This window comes from Pongo abelii, chromosome 12 (genome assembly GCF_028885655.2).
Source record: "Pongo abelii isolate AG06213 chromosome 12, NHGRI_mPonAbe1-v2.0_pri, whole genome shotgun sequence".
Taxonomy (NCBI): Eukaryota; Metazoa; Chordata; class Mammalia; order Primates; family Hominidae; genus Pongo; species Pongo abelii.
In genome coordinates, this window is record NC_071997.2 from 110,517,649 (window position 1) to 110,544,586 (window position 26,938).

At 35.0% G+C, this 26,938-nt stretch overlaps 1 long non-coding RNA gene across 2 annotated transcripts in view; it reads right to left on the minus strand.

The window, feature by feature from the left end:
- Positions 1-26,938, minus strand: part of LOC129057744 (uncharacterized) — a 103,255-nt gene that overhangs the window by 41,268 nt on the left and 35,049 nt on the right. For both annotated transcript variants that reach the window (XR_008522489.2, XR_008522490.2), the window contains 2 exons: positions 23,873-23,951; positions 13,980-14,096 (listed from right to left, as the gene is read on the minus strand). This is a non-coding gene — a long non-coding RNA (uncharacterized LOC129057744). The remainder of the gene's footprint in view (positions 1-13,979; positions 14,097-23,872; positions 23,952-26,938) is intronic.

Genomic DNA, 26,938 nt, shown 5'->3' on the forward strand with positions numbered 1-26,938 from the left:
CCAAGTTTAAAATATGCGGTTACTGAATGTTGTTTACCTTTCTGAAGTGTTCTCTTCAGTTAGATCCTACCTTCCTCAATTCCTGCCTAGAAACTTTTTAATATCTTAAATCTGATTGTCTTTTCTATCATATCTATTTTTCCTAGTTGATCTTGGTGACAGCACTATTCAGCCACAAACTACCTTTATACTTCTCAGCTGGAAAAGACAGCTTTCTCTTTGTTAATTTGTAGTCCTCTGTTTTCTAGTGAAGTTATGCATCAAGTTATATACTGGATGGCCAATTAAATATTACAATTTATATATTATCCATTCTTATTATTTCTGTTTTATATAGTATTTAAGTCCTTCCCTATGCTAAGGGGCCCCTTTGGTATTCTCCAGTGTTTTCCATGGTTAACTTCATTATTATGCCTTTACCATTTAGAAGGATTTAGGCAACAAAGAGTAGCTGTGAAAACTATAAAACTTAGATCTTGGTCTCTAGTACCATTCTCTAATAAAGGAAACTAGGTTTTTTTTGGATAAATCATTGGTTTTATGAAAATATTCAAAATGAGCTTGAAGCATCTTATAATGACAGAAAGTAAAAAAAGTGCTTGAAAAAAAAAATAATGAAGGTATGTTGAAGGAAAACAGGCATTAATGGAAATAGCTTCAAAATGGCCAAAGCTTGAAAACTGTAAACAACAAAATAGAGTAGTATTAAATTATAACCCAACGTATAAAAGAATTTTCCCTGAGTCTGTTGCTGATAAAAATAAATTATTGAATAAATAAGTAAATGTGATTAATTGACAAGTCCCTCACGCAGAATTCCATGTAATCAATGTAGCTATTCTTCCAGTAAGGAGGTGGACCATAGCACCCCACTCCTTATGTGTAGATGGCACACAGTGACTTCCTTACAAAGAGTACAATACAAAAAGTAGGAGTGGGGAGAGTAACTTTACCATGGGGAAAAATGACAAATACTACCTCAGCCATATAATGAGATTAATGTAAACAACGTCATGTCTACAGTAGGCACTCATGATATGATGAGAACAACACTTTACATCTATGCGCTTCCTCCAAAAACACACATTGCCCCAATCTAATCATGAGAAAAATACCAGATAAAACCAAATTGAAAGACATTGCATAAAATATGTGGCCAGTACTCCTAAAAGCTGTGAAAGTCCTCAAAGTCGAGGAAAATCTGAGATTCTAGGAGACTGTCTCATTCAAGAAATACCAAAAGAGATACAGCAGGTAAATATAATATGATTTCTTATGGTATCCAGCGATTTTGAAACATAAAAAAATACAGAAAAACTAAGGGATTCTGAATAAAATACGGATGTTACTTGTAATTCATTGATGTAGGTTCATTAATTGTGATAAAAGTTCCATACTAATATAAGATGTTAATAAGAAGGGAAACTAGGCATGTCATAAAGCAATTCTCTACTATATTACAACTTCTCTGTAAAATTACAGCTTCTAAAATAAAAGTGAATTAAAAAACAGCAAACAACAACAACAACAACAAAAATGGGCCCTGGAGTCAGACTGCCTGGATTTGAATCTTCATTTCTTTATTGGCTATATATGTGATTTATTTTCTTGGTTACAAAACTTCAATTTATTAGGTTATAAAATAGTGATAACACTAAGTATGTATTAATTTCAGGAATATTAGTTCCTTAAATAGAAATAGTTTCAAATTTTGGCTATACACACATACACACACACACACACACACACACACACACACACTTCTCACTTACTTGGTTAAATACAACCACTTCTGTTAGTAACATCCATAAAGTCATGACTCAGTAAACCAGTTTTTTTTTTCGTCTTGTGGCTCCACTATCTTCAACTTGTTCATTTCAAGTGAAGAATGAATAACACATAGTAGTTACTAAAATCTCTATGTGCATTGAAAAAAGACCTCTATAATAGGTATGGGGGTTTTTAGAAGATTAGATCTTGATTCTGGTATCTGAGCAGAATAGCTTTGTCCAATGCTATGGAAAAGATCATACGAGAGAACGAGAACAAACAGGTGCCTGGCATTCTCACAGGGATGAGAACCTGTTTTCATCAGCCATACCAGAAAAATGAATGGGATTGTGTAGAATACTCAGGAAGATCTTGCCTAGGTAGTGTAGAGAAAATAGACCTAGACTAATTAGCAAATCTGAAAAGCAAGACCCAAAAGAACTAATTTTTATATATAAATTTATTTTTATCATACTTTAAGTTCTAGGGTACATGTGCACAACGTGCAGGTTTGTTACATATGTATACATGTGCCATGTTGGTGTGCTGCACCTATTAACTCGTTCATTTACATTAGGTATATCTCCTAATGCTATCTCTCCCCACTCCCGCCACCCCATGACAGGCCCCGGTGTGTGATGTTCCCCTTCCTGTGTCACACATGCACACGTATGTTTATTGCAGCACTACTCACAATAGCAAAGACTTGGAACCAACCCAAATGTCCAACAATGATAGGCTGGATTAAGAAAATGTGGCACATATACACCACGGAATACTATGCAGCCATAAAAAATGATGAGTTCATGTCCTTTGTAGGGACATGGATGAAGCTGGAAACCATCATTCTCAGCAAACTATCTCAAGAGCTAAATTGTTTTGAAGTAACTACATCCAAAAAAAAAAAAAAAAACTCAGTGATATTTATAGAAATAAAAAAAATCAAGTACCAAATAATGTAAAAGCACAACGTGTGATGCTCAATCAAACATTACCAAATATGCAGAGGAGAAAAACACAACTCCTAATGTGGAGAAAATCAATTGAAACTGGAGCAGAAGTGAAATGGATGTTATATGTTATAAGAAGTGAATACAGATGTTAGAAAAGTCATTAGAACTATATTTTAGAGGTTCAGAAAGTTACATAGAGACAGGAAAGTTATATAAAACCAAACTTCTAAAGTGGAAAGTACAATATTTGAGATTAAAAGTACGGATGGGATTAATGACACATTAGGTGTTACAAATGAAAGAGTAATAAACTTAAACACATAGTAATGTAAACTATCCAAAGTAAAATAAAGAGAAGAAAAATAATCTTTAAATGTACAGGACATTAATAAGCTGTGTAATAGCTTTAAGTGGCTATATAAATGTACATAATTTTAATATATTCTATATACAAATAATTATATAATCTATATTACAACATAGATAGTATGTAATATTATTACATAAATATAATATAATAACATTGTATATATATACACACACATATGTATGTGACTAAATAATTGTAATCTCTTAAAAGAGCCAGGGCAGAAACACTATTTGTAGAAATACTGGCTGAAATTTTATAAAGTTGAAGGAAATTGTAAATCCACAGGCCAAAGAAGTTCAATGAATTGTTTATAATACAAGTGTAATAAAGACAGCTGTACAAACACAACATAATAAAATGACTAAACAGTGATACAGACTACATTATAAAGATAGCCAGGAAGTGGAGGAAGGCAGCATGTTACATACGGAGCAGTAAAGATGGGGATTACAGTATATTTCTCATCAGAAACAATGCAAGTGACAAGGAAGTAGAGAAAAAAACTTTAAAGTGGTAAAATAAAATATGTTCACCCTATGCATCCAGTGAAAATATTTTTCAAAAGTAAACATGAAATACTTTTTCATAAATAGAAACGGTAAAAAAAAGTATCATCAGAAGATGTGCATAACAAGAAATATTAAAGGTAGCTCCTAAGGCAAAGGAAAATAACACCAGATGAAAATAGGGATCTTCACCAACAGACAAGAAACATTGAATATGGTAAAGATATGGGCAACTATGTATATATGTGTGTATGTGCATACATATGTATGTGTGTCATCTATAATTCTTTAGAATATTTATATCTGTGTTTTTAAACTTCTTTGAAAGATCATTGTTTAAACAAAAATAATAGCAAAGTCATGGGGATTTGTTAAAGGTGACAACACTGCATAAAATTCAGAAGGGACAAAAATAGAAGTATAGCGTTTTAATATTCTTTTATATAAAGTGGCATAACATCAATTAAAACTAAATTGTCATAAATTAATGGTATGTAACATAAATTCTAAATCAACTACTGAAACAACAAAACAAAGGGTTGTAGCTGAGAAGCAGCAAAATATATTAAATTGAATTATTAAACATCTGTTAATACAAAAGAAAGCAGAAAATAGAGAAAAATGGAATAAAAAAATGGGAAAAGTTGAAAACAAGTGGCAAGATGAGTGACTCAAACCTCACTACATCCTAGCTGTTGTATTACAAGTAGGTGGTCTAAACTTCCGTATTAAAGGCAAAGTTTGTCATTTTAATTGGAAACATTAAATTCAACTGTATAACTTACATGCTGTATGCAAATAAAGTATTTTAAACACAGAGTCACAAATAGGCCAAAAAGTAAAAGGATAGGAAATATATACTTTACTGACATTAGTTTTAAAAAGAAACTAGAGTGGCTATGTTAATATCAGACAAAGTAGAATTCAGGGAAAAGAATATTTCTTAGGATAAAGAAGGTCATTTTATACTGATAAAGGAGTCAATTCATCCAAAGGACATAACGTTCATAAATGTTTATGTACCTAATAACAGATCTTCAAAATTCATGAAGCAAAAACTGATGTAAGTGCAAGGAGAAAGAAACAAAACTAAATTATAGCTCAAGAACCCAATAACCCTATCTTCATAATTGGTAGAACAAGTAAATACAAAATCATCAAGGATATACAAGACTTAACAATATCAACCAACTTACATCAGAACACTTATATCAACAACAGAACATGCATTCTTTTCAAAAGCACATGAATATTTGCTGAAATAGACTGTATTCTAGGACACAAAAAAATGGCTCAATAAATTTAGGAGAATTCAAATCACACAAAGTATGTTCTCACACCACAATCACATTAAATTAAAATTAATAATAGAAGTTTCTCTGGAAGATCCTCAGGCATTTTAGAACTATAAAACACACTTCTAAATAATCTAGGGATCAAAGAAGAAGAGGGAAATTAGAACATATTTTAAACTGAATGACAGAGTCTATTTTACCCCCCTGCCACCTCCACCAGAACAGGTGCTGGTATCCACAGCTGAGAAACCCACAGATGGTTCAAATAACAGGACTCTGTGCAGACAACCCCCAGTACCAGCCCAGAGCCTGGTAGACTTGCTGAGTGGCTAGATACAGAAGAGAGATAGCAATCACTACAGCTCTGGTCTCAGGAAGCCACATCCCTGGGAAAAGTGGGAGAGTTCTATATCAAGGGAACACCCTGTGGGACAAAAGAATCTGAACAACAGCCTTCAGCCCTAGATCTTCCCTTTGACAGAGCCCACCCAAATGGGAAGGAACCAGAAAACCAACTCTGGTAATATGACAAAACAAGGTTCTTTTACACCCCACAAAATCACACTAGCTCACCAGCAATGGATCCAAACCAAGAAGAAATCCCTGATTTATCTGAAAAAGAATTCAGGAGGTTAGTTATTAAGCTGATCAGGTAGGCAGCAGAGAAAGGTGAAGCTCAATGTAAGGAAATCAAAAAAAGGATACAAGAAGTGAAGGGAGAAATATTCCATGAAATACCATAAATAAAAAACAATCAAAACTTCAGGAAACAATGGACACACTTATAGAAATGCAAAATCCTCTGGAATGTCTCAGGAATACAATCGAACAAGTAGAAGAAAGAAATTCAGAGCTTGAAGACAAGGTCTTCAAATTAACTCTATCCAACAAAGACAAAGAAAAGAAAATAAGAAAATATGAACAAAGTCTCCAAGAAATCTGGGATTATGTTAAATGACCAAACCTAAGAATAATCGGTGTTCCCAAGGAAGAAGAGGAGTCTAAAAGTTTGGAAAATATATTGGGGGAATAATTGAGGAAAACTTCCCCAACCTTGCCAGAGACTTAGACATCCAAATACAAGAAGCACAAAGAATACCTGGGAAATTCATCACAGAAAGATCATCATCTAGGGACATCGTCATCAGGTTATCTAAAGTTAAGACAAAGGAAACAATCTTAAGAGCTGTGAGACAAAAGCACAAGGTAACCTATAAAGAAAACCTAACAGATTAATAGCAGATTTCTCATTAGAAATCGTTCAAGCTAGAAAGGATTGGGATGTTATCTTTGGTCTCCTCAAACAAAACAATTATCAGCCAAGAATTTTGTATCCAGAGAAACTAAGCTTCATATATGAAGGAAAAATACAATCTTTTTCAGACAAACAAATGCTGAGAGAATTCACCACTACCATGCCACTACTACAAGAACTGCTAAAAGGAGCTCTAAATCTTGAAACAAAGCCTGGAAACACATCAAAAGAGAACCTCTATAAAGCATAAATCACACAGGACCTATAAAACAAAAATACAATTTAAAAGACAAAAAAAAAAAAAAACAAAAAACAAGAAACCAAGGTATACAAGCAACAAATAGCAGTATAAACAGAATAGTACCTCACATCTCAATGCTAACATTGAATGTAAATGGCCTAAATGTACCACTTAAAATATACAGAATTGCAGAATGGATAAGAATTCACTGATCAACTATCTGCTGCCTTTAAGAGACTTACCTAACACATAAGGACTCACATAAACTTAAGGTAAAAGGGTGGAAAAATACATTTCATGCAAATGGACACCAAAAGTGAGCAGGAGTAGCTATCGTTATATCAGACAAAACAAACTTTAAAGCAACAGCATTAAAAAGACAAAGAGGGACATTGTATAATGATAAAAGGCCAACAGGAAAATATCACAATCCTCAACATGTATGCTCCTAACACCGGAGGTCCCAAATTTATAAAACAATTACTAATAGACCTAAGAAATGAGATAAACAACAACACAATAATAGTGGGGGACTTCAGTACTCCACTAACAGCAGAAAGTCAGAAAGTCAACTCAAGACAGAAAGTCAAAAAAGAAACAATGGATTTAAACTATACTCTGCAACAAATGGACTTAACAGACATATACAGAGCATTCCATCTAACGACTGCAGAATATACATTCCATTCAACGGCGCAGGGAACTTTCTCCAAGATAGATCATATGATAGGCCACAAAATGAGCCTCAATAAATTTAAGAAAATTGAAATTTTTCAAGTACTCTCTCAGACCACAGTGTAATAAAACTGGAAATCAACTCTAAAAGGAACCTTCAAAACCATGCCAACACATTAAAATTAAATAACCTGCTCCTAAATGATCATTGGGTCAACAATCAAATCAAGATGGAAATTAAAAAATTCTTTGAACTGAACAACAATAGTGACACAATCTATCAAAACCTCTGGGATATAGCAAAGGCGGTGCTAAAAGCAAAGTTCATAGCCCTAAATGGCTACATCAAAAAGTCTGAAAGAGCACAAACAGATAATCTAAGGTCACACCTCAAGAAACTAGAGAAACAAGAAGAAACCAAACCCAAACCCAGCAAAAGAAAGGAAATAGCCAAGATCAGAGCAGAACTAAATGAAATTGAAACAAACAAACAAAATAAAAATACAAAAGATAAGTGAAACAAAAAGCTGGTTCTTTGAGAAGATAAATAAAAGTTATAGGCCATTAGCAAGATTAACCAAGATAAGAATAGAGAAAATCCAAATGACTTCAATAAGAAATGAAACAGGAGATATTACAACTGACACCACAGAAATACAAAAGATCATTCAAGGCTACTATGATCACCTTTATGCACATAAACCAGAAAACCTAGAAGAAATGGATAAATTCCTGGAAAGATACAAGCCTCCTAGCTTAAATCAGAAAGAATTAGCAACCTTGAACAGGCCAAATACAAGCAACGAGATTGAAATGGTAATGAAAAGATTACCAACAAAAAAAGTCCAGGACTAGATGGATTCACAGCAGAATTCTACCAGACATTCAAAGAAGACTTGGTACCAATTCTATTGACACTATTCCACAACATAGAGAAAGAGAAAACCCTCCCTAAATCATTCTATGAAGCTAGTATCACTCTAATACCAAAATCAGGAGAGGACATAACCAAAACAGAAAATTACATAACAATGTCCCTGATGAACGTAGATGCTAAAATCCTTAACAAAATACTAGCTACTGAATCCAACAACATGTCAAAAAGATAATCCACCATGATGAAGTGGGTTTCATACCAGAGATTCAGGGATGGTTTAACATATGCAAGTCAATAAATGTGATACACCACATAAACAGAATTAAAAACAAAAATCACGTGATCATCTCAATAGCTGCAGAAAAAGCACTCAAGAAAATCCATCATCCATTTATGATTAAAACTTGCAGCAAAATTGGCATAAAAGGGACATACCTCAATCTATGACAAAACCATAGTCAACATAATACTGAATGGGGAAAAGTTGAAACTGTTCCCTCTGAGAACTATAACAAAACAAGGTTGTCCTCTCTCACCACTCCGCTTTAACATAGTACTGGAAGTCCTAGCCAGAGCAATCAAACAAGAGAAAGAAATAAAGGGCATCCAAATTAGTAAAGAGGAAGCCAAACTGTTTCTGTTTGCTGAAAATATGATCGTCTACCTAAAAAACCCTAAATACTCCTCCAAAAAGCTCCTAGAACTGATAAAAGAATCCAGCAAAGTTTCTGGATACAAAATTAATGTACACAAATCAGTAACTCTTCTATACACCAACAGTGACCAAGATGAGAATCAAATCAAGAACTCAACCCATTTTACAATAGCTGCAAAAAAATAAAAATACTTAGGATTATAACTAAACAAGGAAGTGAAAGAACTTTAGAAGGAAAACTAAGAGACACTGCTGAAAGAAATCATGGACAACACAAACAAATGGAAATACATCCCATGCTCATGGATGGGTAGAAGCAATATTGTGAAAATGACCATCCTGAAAAAAGCAATCTACAAATTCAATGCAATTATCATCAAAATACCACCATCATCCCTCACAGAATTAGATGAAAACAATTCTAAAATTCATATGGAACCAAAAAGAGCCCACATAACCAAAGCAAGACTAAGCAAAAAGAAAAATCTGGAGGCATCACATTACTTAATTTCAAACTATACTATAGAGCCATAGTCACCAAAACACTAAAACAGCATGGCACTGGTATGAAAATAGGCATAAAGACCAATGGAACAGAATAGAGAACCCAGAAATAAACCCAAACAGTTACAGCCAACTGATCTTAGACAAAGCAAACAAAAACATAAAGTGGGGAAAGGATACCCTATTCAACAAATGGTGCTGGGATAATTGGCTAGCCACATGTAGAAGAATGAAACTGGATCCTTATCTCTCACCTTATACAAAAATCAACTCAAGATGGATTAAAGACTTCAATCTAAGACTTGAAAATATAGAAATTCTATCAATTAACATTGGAATAACCCTTCTAGACACTGGTTTAGGCAAGGATTTTATGACCAAGAACCCAAGAGCAAATGCAATAAAAACAAATATAAATAGTTGGGACTTAATTAAACTAAAGAGCTTTCGCACAGCAAAAGTAGTAGCAGAGTAAACAGACAACCCATAGAGTGGGAACAATATCTTCACAGTCTATACATCTGACAGAGGGCTAATATCCAGAATCTACAACAAACTCAAACAAATCAACAAGAAAAAAATCTTATCAAAATTGGGCTAGGGACATAAATAGACAATTCTCAAAAAAAGATACACAAATGGCCGACAAACATATGAAAAAATGTTCAACATCACTAATGATCAGGGAAATGCAAATCAAAACCACAATGAAATACCACGTTACTCCTGCAAGAATGGCCATAATCAAAAAAATTTTTAAAAAAGTAGAGTTGGCATGGATGCAGTGAACAGGGAAGACTTTTACACTGCTGGAGGGAATGTAAACTAGTACAACCACTATGAAAGACAATATGGAGATTCCTCAAAGAACTAAAGGTAGAACTACCATTTGATCCAGCAATCCCACTACTAGGTATCTACCCAGAGGAAAAGAAGAAGTCATTATGAAAAAGATACGTGAACACACATGTTTATAGCAGCACAATTCACAACTGCAAAAACGTGGAACCAGGACAAATGCCCATCAATCAATGAGTGGATAAACTGTGATATATATATATATATATATCTCACATATATATATTACATATGTGATATATATTATATATATCACATATAATATAAATATAATATATATTATATATATATATATATATATATATATATAAATACTACTCAGCCATAAGAAGGAATGAATTAATGACATTCACAGCAACCTGGATGAGACTGGAGACTATTATTCTAAGTGAAGTAACTCAGGAGTGGAAAACCAAACATCGTATGTTCTCACTCATAAGTGGGAGCTAAGCTATGAGGATGCAAAGGCATATAATAATGACACAATGAACTTTGGGGACTCGGGGAAAGGGTCAGAAGGGGGTGAGGGATAAAAAACAACAAACAGGGTGCAGTGTATACTTCTTGGGTGATGGGCACGCCAAAATCTCACAATTCACCACTAAAGAACTTACTTATATAACCAAACACCACTCGTTCCTCAACAATCAAACATCACTTGTTCCTTTTATTTTTTATGGAAATAAAAAAATAAAAAATAAAAATAAATTAAAAAATAAAAATATAAAAATAAAAATTAAATTAAAAATAAAAATAAATAATAAATAATAAAAATAAATAAAAATTAAATTAAAATAAGAACAAATTATAATGATAAATGAGTTTATTTCACATTTTAATTATAATGCCTTTTATTTGTATAGAACTTTAAAATGTCTAAAGTAGGGCTATGTAAAAAAAAAACGTATTTTAAGTTGAATGACTAATAAAAACACAACACGTTAAAATTTGTGGAATGTTCCTAAAGCAGTAACTTAGTGGAAAACCTTCTAGCACAGAAGATCTACATTTAAAAAAAAAATGGTCTTAAATCAATGACCTCAGCTTTTATCAATAACCTTGCTAAAGAAAAGCAAATTGAACCCAAAGTAAGAATGAAAAAGAAATAATAAAGACCAGAATTTAATTCACTGAAAAAAGAGAAAAAATGGAGAAAAATCCATTAAGTAAAAGGCTGATTTTCTGAGAAGGAAAATAACTTAGATTATATCATGACCAGCTAGATCATACCCATTTCTGAGGTCTACCCCAAAATGCAAAATTGGTTGAACACTCAAAGATCCATCAATAATTCAACATATTGACAAAATTAAAAGGAAAACATAGATGATCCCAAATAAATGCAGAAAAGCATTTGATAAAATTCAACATCCATTCCTGATAAAAGCTCTTAGCAAACTAGGAACAACAGAAAACTTCCTCGATCCAAGGAAGGGAATTGGTGAATAACCTACAGCTAACATAACACTTAATGGTAAAGACAGATTGTCTTCCATGAAAAATCAAGAACAGAGGTTTTTCTCTCACCACTTCTATTCTCTCTTTATTGCACTAGCCACTGAAATAGTGAGAGAGGATGAAGTAAAAGTCATACAGCTGGAAAGAAAAAAATAAAACTTTTGCATGAACAAAATCATTGTCTATGTGAAAAAAATTTTTAAATCTGCAAAAAACTACTAGAACATGTGAGTTTAGCAAGTTTGTAAGATACGTGATCAATAGGCAAAATATGTTTCTATAAAATAGCATCAAATGATTAGAAATTAAAATAAAAATGTATGACTTAAATAGCATAAAAATGAATATACAGTGACAAATCTCACAAAATATGTATACAACTTTGACATTGAAAACTATGAAACACTGCTAAGAGTATTTTTGAAATATCTAAAAAAAATGAAAGGATATGCTATGTTCAAGGGTAGAAAGACTCAGTATTCCTAAAATGTTAACTCTCCCCAATTTGACCTTTAGATTCAATCCTAGCACATTTTTTATAGATTTGATAAGCTGATTATAAAGTTCATATAAAAACACAAAAGGCTTAGAATATACAAAGTGAGAGTTCAAGATTTCTTATGAAAGTTATCAAAGTAGTGTGAAATTGACATAAAGACAGACAAGTAAATCAACAAAACATAGTAGTGCACACAGAAATAAACCCACACATATGAAGAATTTATGTTTTTACAATAGTACAAAAACATTTCAGTGGAGAAAGTAATCTTTTCAATGGATGGTACCAGAACAAATGAAATTAAATTTTAGCATCAAACTTAAAAATCAAAACTTAAAACTTTGTCTTTTGAAGAATATCCTTAGGAGAATGAATTTAACCATGTCAATGCAGTCTTTTTTACACTACTATTAACTAAAGAAAAATGGATGCTCTTTAAAGATTTTTTTAAGATTAGGAAAGAAAAAAGTCAGAAGGGCAAAATCATGAATAAAAGGTGGATATCTAATGACTTCCCAGCAGAACTCCCACAAAGTTGCCCTTGTTTGATGAGAGGTGAGCAGGATCATTGTTGTGGTGGAGAAAGACTCACTGGAAAAGCTTTCCTGTGTGTTCTTCTACTACAGCTTTGGCTAACTTTTTAAAAGCACTTTCATAACAAGCAGATGTTAGTCTTCTCTACCCCTCCACAGAGTCAACAAGTAAATGCCTTGAGCATCCCAAAATCTTTTGCCAAAACCTTTGCTCTTGCTTGTTTTTTGCTTTGACTGGACCACTTCCACTTTTTGGTAATCACTGCTTTGATCGTACTTTGCATTCCAGATCATACTGATAAAGCCATGTTTCTATCTTGATCCCGTTTGTTTAAAATTTATATTGGAAGTTGTGCTGTCATCTGCAGCTGATTTAGGCACCCACTGAGTGCAAAGTTTCTTGAACTTTGTTTTTTCAGCTGGAATTTTGTAATCTGAACCAATTAACATGTGTATGGTGTTGGGTATTGTTTGCACTGTTAATTGTCAGAACTCATGTTCACTGCTGAAGGGAATGTAAATTAGTACAGCCACTATGGAGAACAGTTTGGAGGTTCCTCAAAAAATTAAAAATAGAGCTACCATATGATCCAGCCATCCCACTTCTAGGTATATACCCAAAAGAAAGAAAATCAGTGTATCAAAGAGATATCTGCAACACCCATATTTGTTGAAGTGCTATTCATAATACCCAAGATTTGGAAGCAATGTAAGTGTCTGTCAACAGATGAATGGATAAAGAAAATTTACATATATGTGACGGAGTACTATTCAGCCATAAAAAGCATGTGATCCTATCACTTCTAACAACATGGATGGAACTGGAGGTCATTATGTTAAGTGAAAAAAGTCAGCCACAGAAAGACAAACTTGCATATTCTCACTTATTTCTGGGAGATAAAATAATTACAACAGTTAAACTCATGGACCTAGAGAGTAGAATGATGGTTACCAGAGGCTGGGAAAGGTAGTGCCAGGAGTTAAGGGACAGTGGGGTTAGTTAATGGGTATAAAAACCTAGTTAGCACAAATAAGATGTAGTATTTGATAGCACAACAGGGTGATGACAGTCAACAATGATTTGTTGTACTTTTAAAAATAACTACAAGTGGGGGTGGATGGGGGGGAGCAAGGAGAGGGAGTGCATTAGGACAAATACCTAATGCATGCGGGGCTTAAAACCTAGAAGACGGGTTGATGGGTGCAGCAAACCATCATGGCACATGTATACCTATGTAACAAACCTGCACATTCTGCACATGTATCCCATAACTTAAAGTAAAATAAAAAAAAGAATAGGAATTTTAGTGTTAATAAAATAAAAGTTCAACACTAAAATAAATAAATACATAAATAAATAAATAACAAGTACAAGGTCAGGTGCAGTGACTCACGCCTGTAATCCCAGCACTTTGGGAGGCTGAGGTGGCAGGATCACTTGTGTCCAGGAGTTCAAGACAAGCCTGGACAACATAGTGAGACCTCATTTTACAAAAAATACAAAAGTTAGCTGGACCTGGTGGCACATACCTGTAGTCCCAGCTACTTGGTAGGCTGAAGTGGGAGGATCGTTTGAGGTCAGGAGGTTGAGGCTGCAGTGAGTTGTGTTTGTGCCACTGCCCTCCATCCCCGGAAACAGAGTGAGACCTGTTTCAAGAAACATAAAAATAATGAAAATGTAAAAATAAAATAATTTAAAGAGTATAATTGGGGTGTTTGTAACACAAAGAAAGGATAATATGCTCCATTCACCCTGATGTGATTATTAGGCCAACACATGCCAGTGTCAAATTATCTCATGTATCACATAAATATATGCACCTACTGTGTATCCACAAACAAATTTAAAAAGAGTTTAAGTAAAACTAACTTAATTTTCCAAAGGTTATTTTTGTTACCTTGGGGGCTAGATATATCTCTTAAGCTTCTAGAATAAACAGATGGAATTTGAGGAGGACGAAGAACATCTAAGACATTTAGGGCAAGAAAATGATGTCTAAAATCAAATATAGATGCCCCATCCTATCCTATGCTCTCTCTCCCCACATACACATTTGTTTCATTTTATCAGACAAATGCTTTGTAGGACAAACCTTAGGGCAATCATAAGAGTATGAATTCAGGTCTATAAATTGTTTTTCTGAAAGTCTGTGAAGTGTCTTGAAGCTGAATAATCCTGAGAATCATTCAGAAGATGGAAAATCTTAAATAAGGGCATGGATACTTATTCTTTAAAATGAATGTTACAAAATAACAGTGGGCAATAAAAATAATGTAGTGATATGTAAAAAAGACATGCAGCCTAACTTAGTCACCAAACCACCCTCCTCAGCCAAGATTCATTAGTCTCCACATCAGTTTTGCTATTGAGTACCTTTATAGAAATGCATGCAATGTAATGGAAATGTACCTGTACCTTATTATACAAGTCGTCTGAATATAAATAATGCAGGAGGCCTGCTCTCTGCAAAAAGATGTTGTGTTAGAAAAAGAAAACTGTAAACAGATTTCTAGTGATAGGTATTGTATATGCTCCAGACAGCATCAAGCTTTCATATGTGTGTGAGTGCAAATGTGAATACGTCCTCTTCGACACACACACACACACGCACACACACACACACACACTCCTTTAATGGCACTGGATTTGTGCTTGCTTGTGTTTTTGTTTTTTGTTTTACTTTTTCTTTTGTATTCCTCAGCGAATCTTTACAGAATCTGTAATGTGAGTGTTCTTTGTTCATGATATTGTATACAAGGTTCTCCTGAAAATTAATAAGGCTGCCTCCAACTCAATGCCCTATTTGCATACTGCTCCCCTACCAGTTAGCTTTTGATTTTCCTCTGTATCTCTTTATCTTCAGGCTGTAGCTGAATGGTTCCTCTGCCAAATCCCAGATCACTCTTTCATACAGATTTCACATGATATTCTTCTTCAATTCTGGACCTTGTATTTTGGGCATTTACTGCTCTAAGGCTCTTATGATTATTTTATATTTCCTTTTTCCAAAAGATAAAATATGTGTCAAATTAACTTAATAAGGCAGTGCTAAAGGGTTAATGAAAACAGAATTCTATAATAATAATTAGGATTATAACCAAGAGCTTTCCAGTAAAGTTACAGTGCAATTAACCCTTTAAGAGTATAATATTAAGTAAATCTAATTTAATAGAACGTTAAATTGGTGGGTATTCTGTTTTTGTTTTTGTTTTTGTTTTTGTTTTTGTTTCTTACTACCGGGATTCCCTCTGAGAAGAATTCAGCAAAGGGAAGACTTAGCTGCTCCTTTATGGCCCAATATAATTGAAGTCTTTGATGCATGGACAAAAAGAGTTAGACTTGCTGAGGGTGAGCTTCCAATATTCATTCTCTCTTTCTCTCTCCCTCTCTCTCTCTCTCTCTCTCTCTCTGTTTCTCTTCTCAAACCATCTCTTGCTTCCCCAGAAGGCTCTACTGTACATCATTAGTTCATGATGTTTACAAGGCCATTACTTAGTAACTCTTGATTTTGAGGTTGAGATTAGCAGTATCTTTTAATCAATCAAAGGCACGTCATTTCCGCTGGAGAGCACATATTCAGCTCTTAGGAATCTCATGGCCCTTGGCCTGTCCCAAGATTCTGAACATTCCCCCTTCCCTTGAAAACTCATTTTCTCTTTATAATTTCAAATATCTCCTGGAATGGGCAATATTTACATACTTTTCAGCCAGAAGAATATGACAGTTTGCATAATTTTACCCTCTTAAATTAAATCCAAATCACCTTGGATGCCAACATAATGGCAAGAGAACCTTTCAGAAAGCCATGACCAAAATGTTGAATAGTTTTAAAAGTTATATGGGGGAAAAAACAAAACGTTTGATTTTAAAGCCTTTACTGAATATTCATTAGAGGAAGAGAACAGAGCAGGAAACATGCATTTCTTTGTAACAAGTCACATCTCAGGTGTCAAAGGCACAGAAGTGCCATGTGCAAGCAGTGGAAAACAAAGTAGAGCCGCCCTGCTCAGCACGGGCTGACATATGTGTAAAATGTTACTCCTGCAGGAGGCTCAGCAGCAGAACAGATGAGCTAACAGTTAAAGAAGTGTTCATCCTCTTGTATGTGGATTTTGTCTTGACTGTCTCAGAAGATGCATGGTGTTCCTTTAGAAGTGTTGTCTTTGTTTGACTCAATAGTTACCTTTTGGATAATCAAGCAGAGTGAAAAAGCATATCTGTACCTGATGCTGATGAGGAGGTATCACAGGATCTGAACTGGCACTGGGTGACACATATATCTTAGCTTGTTCGCTAGCCATTCTCCCCCTTCACATGTATGTTGTGATATTATTCTAGACCGAATTACTTATGCTTTACGACATGTACAGAAGCAAATTTGCATGTCGATTTTCTTGGTGAAGGGAGAGATGGATGTATTCTAACGTCAGATAAACTCACTCAGATAAGTAACTGAAGTCGCTCTACAAGGAGACAGGATTTGCCTTGTTAAAGTGTGAACAAGAAGGCACTCTCCAGCAAGGCAATGGATCTCAGGAGAGGGGAGCAAGTTGGGAATTGGGGTATATCACAAGACAAAATCACGTAAGAGGTGTCCATTTTTGTGCCCCACCCGTCACACTTGGGCCTAGAAGGTTAGTCATATGCAGCATGCAGCTTTTATTTTTGAACATTCCTCAATACACTTAAATTTCCTTTTGTTACCAAAACTCCTCAGTAAAATCAACATTTCCATTAAAATGTGTAAACATCTTGTAGAAAATTAAGCAATGGACCTTTAATGGAAATACAGTCTACCCCATATTCTCCTTTCCTGTTTTGAAAAGTCTGTGAGGAAGAAGTGATATCTTATTGAGGAGAACTGTGGAATAGAAGTTCTAGGTGTTTGCCAGTATTAGTAACCCCTCAAAAGCTGAATTCAGATATTCATAAGATAGAGAAATAACAGCCCAGGGACACAGTTCAAAGGCTAAAGGGAGACAACTCCCTCTTCTCAAAACCTTATAGGAAATTTATCCTTACAGGGAATGAAACTACCAACAAGATAAGACTTCCTATATACTTAACAAGAAGTGACAGCAATGTTTAGCCTTTCGTTAAATGTCTTTTGTAGGCATGTTGAACTCTCATTACTACCATGGAAAAATATTGAGATACGCAAGATGGTTTTTCTTTTTTAAAATGTCCCAAGATTGTGGTAATTTCAGGATCCATTTTGATTTATCTTATTGGCTTTATTATTTGGTGCCAGCTCTTATATTCACTTCTTTTCAAAGAGTAGACCTGCCTGTAGATATTTCTTCCTTTTTATCTAATCTATTGACTCTAGTTAGTGATGAATGAGAAAACAAGTAACAGTAAACTAGAATAATAGAAAATGATTTTGTAAGTTGAGCCTGAACAGATTGCTTATAAGTTAAGAGCAGACCCGGTGTTAGTTTAGATCAGGTATTAGCTCCTCCAGGCAGGCAGCTCTGATTCTATGGAGCTTCCCTAGTGCACCCTACTTGGTTCCCCCGAATCATATTGCCCTGTGTCCATCTATTTCTTGTCGATTTCTATTGATGGACTGTATGTTCCTTGAATTTCAGGACTCAGCATATCTTGATGACTATATATTCCCATCATCTATCAAAAAGGCTGGCAGAGGGTACGTTTTCGATGATATTCTTAGCTCAAACAAATAAATGAGACATTAACTATTATCTCTTATTTTTATCAGAGGAGAAATATAGCATTTTAAAAATTATTCCCTCCAGCTCTCTCCTTTCTTTATCTCCCATGTCAATAAGCCCATATTCCCCAAAATTACTTAAACTAGGGTTCATAACCCTGTATGTACATTGGAGTCACAGAGGACTCTCTACAAAGCCCCCATTTCTGGGCCCCTACCGAAGAGGAATTCAATCACTTCTCTGTGAATGTGAACCATGAAATACTTCTTGTATTTGTTATTTTATGAATGTATATTTATTTGTATTTATTTTTACTGTTAATTCTTCCAGGTAATCAAAATGTGAAGCCAAGGTAAAGAATCACTGAGTTTATCTACTCTGTTTTACTGATTTCTTTGCTCATTGCCAAGTATTTTGTATGTACCATTTTGATTCATTTTGTTATTTTGTTTTTTTCTCCATGAATTTGAATAATGTCTGCTGTTTTAAAATGTACATGATATACTTTAAATTTTTTTTCATCTTCAAAAAAATTTGGGGGTTGCCATTAAGTACAAATGAAAATTTGGCTAGATATATAATATTGGAAATGAACATTTTCCTCTCAGCAACTGATATGGTTAGGCTTCTGGTCTCCACCCAAATCTTATCTTGAATTGTAATCCCCATAATCCTCACACGTCAAGGGAGAGACCAGGTGGAAGTAACTGAATCATGAGGGGCAGTTTTCCCATCTGTTCTCGTGAGAGTGAGTGAGTTCTCAGGAGATCTGATGGTTTTATAAGCGGCTCTTCCCCCTTCACTGAGCACTTCTTCTTGCTGCCTTGTGAAGAAGATACCTTGTGTCCCCTTCGCCTTCCATTGTGATTGTAAGTTTCCTGTGGCCTCCCCAGCCATGCTGAACTGTGAGTCAATTAAACCTCTTTCCTTTATAAATTATCCAGTCTCGGGCAGTGCTTTATAGCAGTATGAAAACACACTAAAGAAGCAACTTATGACAATTTCAGTTCTTTGGCGTTTACTGATACTGAGAAAAAATAAGATTTATTAGTCACTACGCTTTCATTAGTAATTCCCCTAGCTTCATAAATATATCCCCTTAAATGTCTTTGCAGGTAAGAATTAGATAATTTCTCAACTTTGATAGAATAATTGCTTTTATTTGGTTTTGTTTTCAGAGAGCAGAATTTGAATTCTTTTTTCATTTTGGTTGCCTTCCTTTGAAGTATAAGGTGTTTTAATGTATCTTGCAATTTTTCTCAGAGGGCACTGTGTGTCCAATATTGAGATTTAGGATTGGTTCTGTCAGAGTGGTGTGAGTTCCTATCAAATCTTTAAGCCCCAAAGAAGGGGCAGATGTTGAAGCCAATTACAGCCTTTAGTTATAAATATGGGTTTCAGGTGCTCATTGAGAGGAATAAACAAAATACAGCTGGAGGCAACCTGACCAGAGAATCACTGCTGGGCCAGAGATTGTTGCCTTGTGTACCAGGGTGACTAAGTTGCTGTTTTAGAAGCTGCCTGCAGTTTACACCTGAGGCTTAAGAAGAAGTTGGGATTCATAGGGGACATACTGTTCTTTGGAAAACACCGCAGTGGGTATTTTTCTAGGTGGTTCAATCTTGGTGGGAGAGACTATAACAAAAGAAGGTGAGTAGCTCTGTATAGTAGAGTAACAGGAATTAGACCTGTTTCTTGGAGGATCCAAAAAAAAAAAAAAAACAGACATGCAAAAAAAAAAAAAAAATCCTGGGTGACGAGGTTAAGGCAGGTGGGAGGGAATGGGCTTTGGAGGATGAAGGAGCTCTTGTTTTTTTTATGTAATCAAAGAAGTTTGGCCAGTGGGAAAATTTCTCTGGATGACCTAGGAAATTCAGTATCATTATGCCTAACATTTAATTTTAAATTGTTCAATATTCTTTGCTGTGCTTTAGACCTTTTGAGTTATACTCAAATCTTCAGAAGTAGTACATTACAAACACTAGAATTTTATTAATGGCACATTAGGAAATGAAGGAGGAAGGACAGTACCTGAAGTGGGAGTGGCCTTCAGAAGACCTGAGATAATAAAGGCTGACCAAGGAAACAAAATGTACCCCACCTCCAGGTAGCTTCAGAAATGCTGGGAAGACTACTGGAATTTCCACAGTACAATATAAGTAGACTGGAATCATTTTCATTTCCTTTAAAGGAAAAGCTCTAGAGGAATTGGAAACAGAAGATTATACTTGCTTTTACAAGTGTAAATGACTCAACTTTAAGTTCTAAGTTCCCTCACTGAAGAACTACTACGATGCTTCTATTTTGCCTGGAATGCTGTTAGGGCCGGGGGTAAGCCAAAGAAAAGTCCTCAGCCACTAAGGCCTAGGACCCAGGACTCAAGACTGTTCTTGAAGGGACAATTCCCAGATTCCATAGTTGCCTCCCTCCTCTGCCATCCTGATTTAGGCTGTATAAGTAGATTCCTGTAGGGACTCCATTCACTCTCCCCCAATAGATTTCTTTATTCATATGTCTTATGTTCTGCAATGTTTATGATAAACTTCTCTCTGTCGTAAACTGTAATATGTCTTATAGGAATTTCTCATCATTTCTATGGATGGAACCCTTCCATACCAATAGTTTTGTTTTATTTTGGGCTTTGATTTATATTCTTGTGAATCTGGGAGGCCAGCTGGATAGCCCAATTTGTCTCTTGCACATTTAGATTACTTCATGTTTTCGTAAGGGTAGTTTCAAAACTCTTTATTTGTTAATTTGCTTAAACAAACTACTTTCTCTTAAATGTGAATAGGAAATATCACAACTGTTGTGCTATTTAATTAGCTCATGATCCCTATGCCTCGGAATAGAAATGTGAAATGGGCAGGTATTGGTGAATTTATTCTAGGGAGATGTGATGAATGGATTTGCTTCCTCTTGCTGCTGCAACAATTACCATAAATGTAATGGCTCAAAATGTAAATGTGACACAAATGTATTAACTTAGAGTCCCGGAAGTCAGAAGCCTAAAATGGGTCAGGACTGCATTCCTTTTGGGGGCTTAGGTGAAAATCTGCTATTGTGCCTTTTCTAGCTTCTAGAGGCCCCTTGTATTCCTTGGCTTGTCATCTCTCCTTTCGTTTTTGAAGACAAACAGCACCACAGCATCTTCAAATCCGTCTCCGAATCTCTCTCTGATCTCTGCTTATCACATCTCCACTGGCTGACCTTCCTCCCTCCGGCTCATAAAGACCCTCATAATTACAATATGCTCACTTGGATAAGACAGGCTAACTACTCCATCTCAACATTCTTAACCCATCACGTGTGCAGTGTACCTTTTGCCATGTAGGGGAACAAATTCACAGGTCCCAGAGATTAGGATGTCAGTGTCTTTGGGGGATCATTATTCCATCTACACAGTGAATAAACACTTCACTACCTGCATGCAGATATTAGGACATCCATTGAGGCTTGCAGTAAATGGAGAATCTTACTTCAGTGTTAAATGATTGAACTCAAAACATTCTCCAGGGAACATCTCCCGACCCAGGGAGCCAACTGGACTCATGGAATAAAGATATGATTTCCCCAAATGAAATAACTTCAGAAGACAAGTAATCATTTAGTAGAAAACACTGTGCTTTCTCTTACCTCCAGCCATCAAAGACATGGCTTTTTCTAAAAGAATATTTCACCATATCCCCCTTTTTCTACTCATCCTTCAGATCTTACAGCTAATTAATGTTGAAGCAGCATTGTCAGATGGAGTTTTTCAGGCCTGATGATTTTGGACAACACTTTGTATGTTAGTACCCCATAGACTCTGGAGTTGCTTGCTGAGTAATTTTAGATGACTAATAACCTCATAATTAGATAAATAATTGATATGGTTTAATTATATGCTCCTTTACAACTTTATTAATATTCGTGTTTGAGCTGTAGTTTCCTTTCTGCCCTTTACCTGCCTCAGAGAAAACAGAATCCTCCCCGGGTTTGGCAGAACGTGCTGGAGAACCCTTGCCAGCGCTCAGGATATGTAAATTAGCCATCTTGTTCCAAGGCATTAGCAGCTGTTGTTTTTAATTATTAATGAGATGGCCAGTATTTGCTGTAGGAGAGTGGAACCACGTGAATGGGTTTGGTATTTGTCTTGTTTAAACTCTATTTTTTATTCAAGGACCCTTAGCAAAAGTAGTTGAGTTGCTCAGAAGGTGGCCAGAGGTCTGCTGGCATTCCCAGATGGTGTGTGTCTCTAGGCTATGCGCTGTTGTATTCTTCTTAGGCATTGGCCTGTGTTGGGCTAGACTATAGTTAGTAAAGTGTGATTAATAAATCATTGATCTGTTATCGGTTGAAATAATAAAAGTACTTCCCAAATGCAAGAGATGTTTCTATTATTACCTATCATAACATCAATAAGACAATAAGTATAAAGTTACTTTATTAACTGGAAAAGCTAGAAATCATAGAAATGTTATAGGACATTTTATATGTGTCACCTGGATTAAATAGTAGAACACAGTAGATGATTATAATATCTGCCAATTTCTTTCAAAGGCACTATCTTAGAACTGCATTTAAACTGAAGTGTATAACTGCTTTCCTTTCTTTCAACTCCATTAATTTAAAATCTGCAACACATTTGAACTTCTATGACAAATATTGTCAATTGCTTGGTCACAGGTTTTGAAACTGGAGGCTTTGTTGTTTTTATTCTTTGCCTCCTACCATCACAAATTTTAAAATCTAGAATATGGGATAGATACATTTTTCCCCTTCTATTACCTTCCTATTATCATGGTCTAGGGTATTAAGGTGTCACACTTATGCTACTATAGTAGCTTCTGAACTAAACAATTTACATCCAGTCTCTCAGTTTTCCAGATATTGGCTCCCATTGCTGGAAAACAAACAAAACAACCTCAATACTCTTAAAAAAAAAAAAAAAAAAAAAAAAAAAACCCAAAAGAAAACCTGCTTTCTGCTTTTTTGTTGTTCACTTTTTTATTTTTAAAAATTGTTTGTGGGTACATAGTAGGTATATATATTTATGGAGCACATGAAATGTTTGGATACAGGTATGCAATGTGAAATAGGCACATCACGGATAATGGGGTATCTATCCCCTCAAGCATTTATCCTTTGAGTTACAAACAATCCAGTTACATTCTTTATCTGAAAATATACAATTATATTATCATTGACTATAGTCACCTTATTGTGTGATCAGACAGTAGGTCTTATTCATTCTTTCTAACTTTTTTTTTTTAACTCATTAACCATCCCACCTCCCCCAACCCCCTACTACCCTTCCCAGCCTCTGGTCATTATCCTTCTATTCTCTGCATCCATGAGTTTAACTGATTTGATTTCTAGAACCCATAAATAAGTGAGAACATGCAATGTTTGTCTTTCTGTGGCTTATTTCACTTAACATAATGATCTCTAGTTCCATCCATGTTGTTGCAAATGACTGGATCACATTCATTTTTATGGCTGAATAGTACTCAATAGTCTTTTCATTATACTAACTTACTTAAAAGGGTCCTACATCGTAGCCAATAGGTTAAGGCAGGAAAATGGGAAAACAAAATATTATTTAAAGGTAATCTAAATCTCTGGAAAGATAAAACTGCTTTGACTTAAAATAACAGTTGATTTTTAAATTATATCAATTAAATTTTAATAAATCTGAGACTCTAAGCTTGAGCAGGACATGCTGAGTATAGTTGTACCAGGGCCACAACTGACATGTGACTCACCTCCTCTGGATGCCTTTCACCAGTGATTCCATGTTCCCACATCAAGCCCCATGGCCTGAGGGTGGAAGTAGGGGTTGCCCTGTGATGAGGAACAGGAAGGAATTACAGTATCTTTGGTTTCTCTGTTAGAAACTTTCAAAGTAAATTACTCTTACATTCTTACTTGGTAAGATTAAAGTCATGATCATGTGTCTATTTTATTAAATTTCTGGCATCATTTCCCCCTAATAGTGAGTTTATGCTACATCAGGCGAAGCAGTTTGTGTGCTATAGTATTTCCTGCCTACATTAGTGATTTGGCAGTTACAAATTCAAGAAGGACTAAACTGTTTTAATTCTTTCTTTCTTTAAAAAGCAACCTTTAAAGCCCTTGCTTTGTGTTCTTTTTGTGTGTGTGTTTTCTTCATTGAATGAGAACAAAGGAATATACCATAATGGTCTTTGCAATGATTGAAGCCTTCTAATGAGAACTAGATGGCTTTCTGGAAGTTTCCTTGCCTGGTACTCTGGTAAACTCATTTCTTACCAACTGCTTAAATATCTACAGTTGTACTTGTTAGTCATAGCAACACAAAACTCAATTTATGATTTATTCTATTACAAAAATATTACTAATGATTAACTACTTAAATCATTTTTATTAAAAATAACAATTCAAGATGTTTGGTCTGAATTACCTGAAAAAAACACTTAAACAAAAAATTGAGTAGACTATTCAATTCAAATAAGGAAAATGCAAGAAAAATTTAAAGAATGAAGTTATTCCTTTCCTAATTGTATTTGAAAGCACTAAGAATGAGTACTACATATGTGGATATAATCCTCAAAGTACTCTTTGTCCGGAAAAAAAAATGAAACAATTTAGGAGGAAAAGATAGTGATAAGAGTACCTTCTACATCTGGGCAGTTGTGCAAAGATACTGAGGAGTGATTTCACTCACAGGCATACATTTAAGCACTAGCCAGGATAGAGTATGAGAGACCCTACAATGTAATATAAGGAATCTGACCATTTCATCAATTATTATTTTTGTGTCTTTAAAATTTTCATTTATATAATATATCACAATCCCATTTTAAAGGAGAAAGTATAATTTCTATTTTTCTGGTTCACTCGAACAGAGATTTCTTGGAAGATTCTATAGGTTCAATAGCCACAACAAATTATCTTATACTATAATTTTATATATTTACACTATAACACATAAGAAAAACAGGCACTGCACTGCAGAGGATTGAGAAAGCAGCATTTGCTTCATAGCCTTCACAGAGAATCATGTAAGAAATAAAGTATTTCTCTACTCTATTGATTCAGATTATATTAGTCTAGAGAGATCCCTTTAGATAATTACTGATTATAGAGCTCAAAGTCATAAATAGAGCTTATGCTATTTCTCCAGAACTTTAAGTTGTTCTTAGGCAGATGTTTTCCAGTGATTGAGATACATACTGTGGTTCCACCTACACTAATATAAGGTTTTTTTTTTTTAATTTCAATTTTAACGGAGTCAAGGGCTTCTCTGTGCTTTACATGAACTAGTAACTATGTTAGCTTGAGCAGGGTTTGCAACTAAACAATAAAATAAAGAGGTCAGAGAAAATGGTATAAACAATTTTCAGGAAACAGGAGAGAGTAACGGGGAGAAAATTTCCATGATACGTTATTGTGGGGCCTTTTATTTACAGCCGAAAATGGCATTCCTTGAATTTGACATTTAATTAAGATGATATAGCAAAATGGTGGATATCATTTTTGATGTCTGATGTTTGTTGTAGATATCGGTTTAACAAACAAATCTGTAGAGAAGATCAATACTCGCTGATTAGAAACAAGTTGGTCTGTACAGGGAGACGTGGACATGCTCAAGGCATGCTTGTTAACAAAGGCCACTGATCGGATGGCTGTGATGCCCCATTGGTTGGAGACATTTAAGACCATTTGGAACAAAGATTCTCCCTGAGTACTCATTCTGGAACCATTTTAACTTCTAGTTAATCTGATGATTTCTGATTGGTCAGAAATGTGAGAATTTCTGTGGCCGTGAGAGTAAAGATAAGTAATCAGGGTCAGAGATACAGACTTTGTGCATGTTGTATTATTGCTACCTTAGGCACATAAGGTGAGGCAGAGACCAGCTGAATGTGGCCGTGATTGCTGGTTGCTCAGTGAAGACATGTAATCATAGAGCTCATGTTACTGTTAGAGGTAGAGGGTGGGTTAAAGCTGATTCTACCAATGATGCCTGAAAGTTCAAACATGGCAAGTCCTACCTCTCTGCTCTCTATCTTCACGGCACTTGAAAATTCCCCACATTCTAACTTGTAGGAAGACCTAACAGTTTGAAGGCCTTCACCTTTTTAAGTAGATTAAGAATCCAGTTATCAGTATATCTAAATGGGATTGTATGTACATCACCTTCTGAGATGGAAATATGGTGGTAATATTGAATGTCAAGTTCTACCCAGATGATTGGGTTTTATAGATGTGGACATTCATAGTTATCACCAGTAATCTCAAGGAAGAGGAATGGGGAAAAGCACATGTGAGAGGTGCTGTGCTGGACACAGGGTGGCTGCTCTCACTCAGCCTCATTGCCTCCATCCTTCTTGTGCAGTGACCTTTCATGTTGTCTGTGAATTTGCTACTTGGGAAAGCCTTTAATCTCCCCAGTGCATCTGTCAATAGGAACAACAATCTTTCTTTTATTTTTAAAGGAATTGTAAGGAATTGTTGTGATGTTTAAATAAGCTGATGCCCTAAAACACTTTGTGGTCTGAGTTGGTCTGCGGATACATTATGTTTTTTTAAGCTGATTTTATGTAATGCTATCATACTTGCAATAAGAACCATAGTGCTGCTTTGCCAACTAGGAAGTAATTTTTAAAATTCTCTAGACTCAGTACAGCCTGCATATCCAATGAGCAAAAACAATTAGAAATATGGGGCTAATCCTGTAATAGAAATATGTCAATCTTGCTAGTAAAACTAGAAGTGTGAATCTCTCGCACCCACAAGCAGAAACTGGGAAGAGAACTGCATTCTGTGAAGTCATAAACTGTAATTTC